Source organism: Cibotium barometz, chromosome 5, assembly GCF_041138505.1.
Source record: "Cibotium barometz isolate CiBa-2024 chromosome 5, ASM4113850v1, whole genome shotgun sequence".
Taxonomy (NCBI): domain Eukaryota; kingdom Viridiplantae; phylum Streptophyta; class Polypodiopsida; order Cyatheales; family Cibotiaceae; genus Cibotium; species Cibotium barometz.
The window spans coordinates 51,502,977-51,506,755 of NC_141050.1; positions in this window are offsets into that span (position 1 = coordinate 51,502,977).

Here is a 3,779-nt window from a genome sequence, read left to right on the forward strand (position 1 = left end):
AATAAGTCCTAGTATTCATCATGTAGTATGCCAATAGAAGATGCAACATTTATAGAAATGCAAGATTAGAGGTCACATTAGATGTTGGTGAGACTATGTTAATAGTGAGGTGGTGCCATTGGACAAGTAGCTCATTTTGGGTTGCAAAATTTTTGAATGAGATCTTTCCTGTCGTGAAAAACAACCCATTTGCCTTATTGATGTGGTGATCAAACTTTAGCAAGTCCAATCCCTTTGGTGAGCTCATTTGTAATGTGTACCTTGCTACCCTTCAGTTTCCTTGATTGCTTAAGGCTATCAAGGATGACCATTGCATGGTTGCCAAATATTTCTCCCTTTATTATTGTTGACCCTTCCCATTGAATTGCTAAGGTTGCGATACACACTCCCATGTATCAATCTCATAATTTTCTTTCGATAATCCTCTGACTTGGATTTTGAGGACTATTGATTCCCTTTACTGCTTTGTATATTACCAGTTGTCCCTTACATGTCTCTCCCTATTGTGTCTTTGAACTTGTCTTTTAGTTGTTCGTCCTTCACCCCTTCCATGCATCTCCTTTGCATTTTTGATGTGTGAAGTTTGCTTGTTTTTTCAAAATGTGATTCGCTCTAGCAAGGTACGTAGTTAACTTATTTCTTGTTGGTGCCAAAGCGACTTTGCAAATCTAAGCTTCTTTGGCATCACTATTTGCCCATGTAAACATGCTTTTGGACCATTTATAATAAAACCTTAAAGACAATGTTTGTTTTTTTATTCATTGTCTTACTTGACATGTAGATGGAAGTAACTACACATGGCAAATGTTATGAAGGTGTCTTTGTTTATGTTGGTATTGATGCGCCAACTACCTTGTCTAGGGGGTGAATGTTGTGTGATACACATCTATTTAGGGCGATGAATCTAGTTGGGCATGGATATGCTCGGGGTAACTAAATTACTAGTTGAGCTAGGCATGGTTGTGTTAAGGCTATGCCTAAGGAAGAGAGGCTAGAACATAGCCTAGGGGTAACTAGATTACTAATCAAGTTGGGCATGGTTGTGTTAAGGCTATGCCTTAGTACCCAAAAAGAAGAAGAAGAAGAAGCTAGGTATTAGGGATATGCCTAAGGGAGGGAGGCTGAAACATAGCCTAGGGGAGAGAGGTTAACATGATCCTCTTGGATTCTTGTTCAGCTTCAGCCAAGGCTTTTTACATTAGGGGAAATATGGACTATAAAAATGGTCATGTAAGGATTAGCTCAAGTTGCTAATTTTTTGGGTTTAGAATGCTAAAATTGGCTTATTAGTGGCGGGCAAGGCTAAGGAATACCCTAATTTTAGGTCCCTTTTTAAGCTAGTAAATACTCTCCTCTCCTAGATCCCCGCTATTTTTATATTCACTTACCTTTTTGAAAAAAGTACTACTATTTCTAGAGTCCACTTGCCTTTTTGATTTTTTACGTGTCATTGGTCCACTTGGCTTTTTAGTAATTATTTTTCTCTCTCACATATGTAGTCCTGTAACTCTCTGTCTCCCCCAAATTTGAAAAACGAGAGTATAAGGAACCCTAAAATTAGAGTTTTTAAAAAATCAAGTTTCAATATAATATATTTAAAAAAGTTCGCCCAATCATAAGTAACTCCCAAACTAGCTTTTCAAGGCCATTTTTTGTCAAATACTACCTCATTGAAGCCCCACATCTTTTTCCATCATATCTCATGCATATCTTTACTTGAACAACTTACTTTTTGAAATTTCTATGCATAAAATCTCTTGGGCCACCAACCATCCACTTGTCCACCATACTTACCCAAATTTGAAAAACACACGGGTATAAGAGATGCTTAAATATGGTTTTTTATTTTTGTAATTTTCAACATTTAATATTTAGTAAAGGTCCCCCAATCATATGTAACCCCTAAAAATAGCTTTTCAAAGACCTTTTGAGCTCATAACTACCTCATTGTAGTCCTACATATTTTTATATCATATCTCACAACTCACATCATATGTAACCCCTAAATATAGCTTTTCAAAGACCTTTTGAGATGATAACTACCTCATTGTAGTCCTAAATATTTTTATATCATATCTCACAACTCACAAGTAACATAACCCTTTTAATATAACCCCATAAATATATTTTATATGATAAAAAGACCCTAAAATTAGGATTTAGGGTAAATTTTATAATTTTGGTGTTTTTTATTTAAAAATGACTCCCTAACCACCATAGCTAACCTCAAAAAGAAAAAAATTATTATTAGTTTAAGCCCAAAACTACCATCTTGCAGTCTATAAGAAAAATATCTCCTATGATTTTTCTCTTTGTCATCTATATCCCACTAACATGATAAATACAAGATTGCTCTCCAGATTCGTATAGAAGAGGAATATGCATCAATCAAATATCCTTATGTAAGACAACCATTGAATAATGCATCCATTGAGGGAAAGAAACATGTAGACTCATGAATTGATAGTCTGCTCCATCCTTGTGACCTATTAACCTTAGGTAACACACCATTTAGTGATTTAACTAGTTTAGTATGTCATGTTAGTGATGGAAAAAATGGGCTTCTAGGATATTTAAATGCCTAGCAATGTGTGGTAGGGATTACATACAACATATACCAATATTAACAAATTTGTATCTTCAATAAGATATTATAGATTTAACGAATCAAGTGTAAGATATAGAGAATAAGAATAAAGAGATAAATAAACAAATTAAGAAACAAGAGAATGAATTAAAGAAGCTTAGAGCCAAATTATATCATTAAAAAAATCCCAATTGTTGGTGCACAGGGTGATAGGCCGTGGTACTATGAAAAGGAGAATCATGGCTATAAGAAGGTAAATAATTGAGTATCGAATAATTTATATTAGAGTTCTACAACTAACACTTTTCTTCAGCTTTGCATTTTAAGAATTATTTGGTTGATCATCGAAGAATACTCAAACTTGCGGCGCTCAGTCTTTTGAAAGCTTGCATTAGGAAGAAGACATGTTGGACATTGTTTGCAATCCTAATTACAAAGAAATTTGTGATGTTTTCATGAAAAGAAATCACTAAGGAGATTTTGAGTATAAATCACAAGTGTGGACAGATTAGAAGCCTCTTTCTTCCACCTCCATACAAAGTTTCATTGGAAAAGAAAAACAATGTAGACATAAGATTGATTATTATCAGTGAGAAGTTTTGAAGTACAAATCAAAGGGCGAAATCAAAGTAGTATACGATACCTTCAACAAAATTTTCATGGATTTAAAGAGGCTTCAACAAATTATACAAAGTCTCTCACAAGGGTTAGTATGATTTTAACTTTCCTATTGATTATGAAAAATCAAATAACATGTATCTCTAATAATGCATTTCTTCCTAATCGTAGATTCTGTCTCTTTCATCTTGAAGCAAGATGAATACAAAATTGTCAAAGGATGCAGGTTGGAAAGAATGAGACTCTTACACTCAATGAATGAGGAAACGTCACATGTAAAGGGAAAGAACAAGGTGCCTTCTTTCAATGTTCAATCCGAAAGAAGACAATTTGTGGTTAGGAGATTTTGAGGTGTCAAAGGAGAATGATGAAATGTTGAATTAGATGCTTCAAAGATGCCTTTGGATTGCTGGCATTGCAGTCATCAAGTATGGTGTGAATAACTTGAAGTTCCAGTTAGTGGATTGTCATTTACGGAGAGATTAAAAAAAAATCAAATCTATGCTTGGTTGTGACATGATTGCCTACCTCCTTAATTCCTTTGCCTCTATGCATGAAGAAATCAAAGCACAAT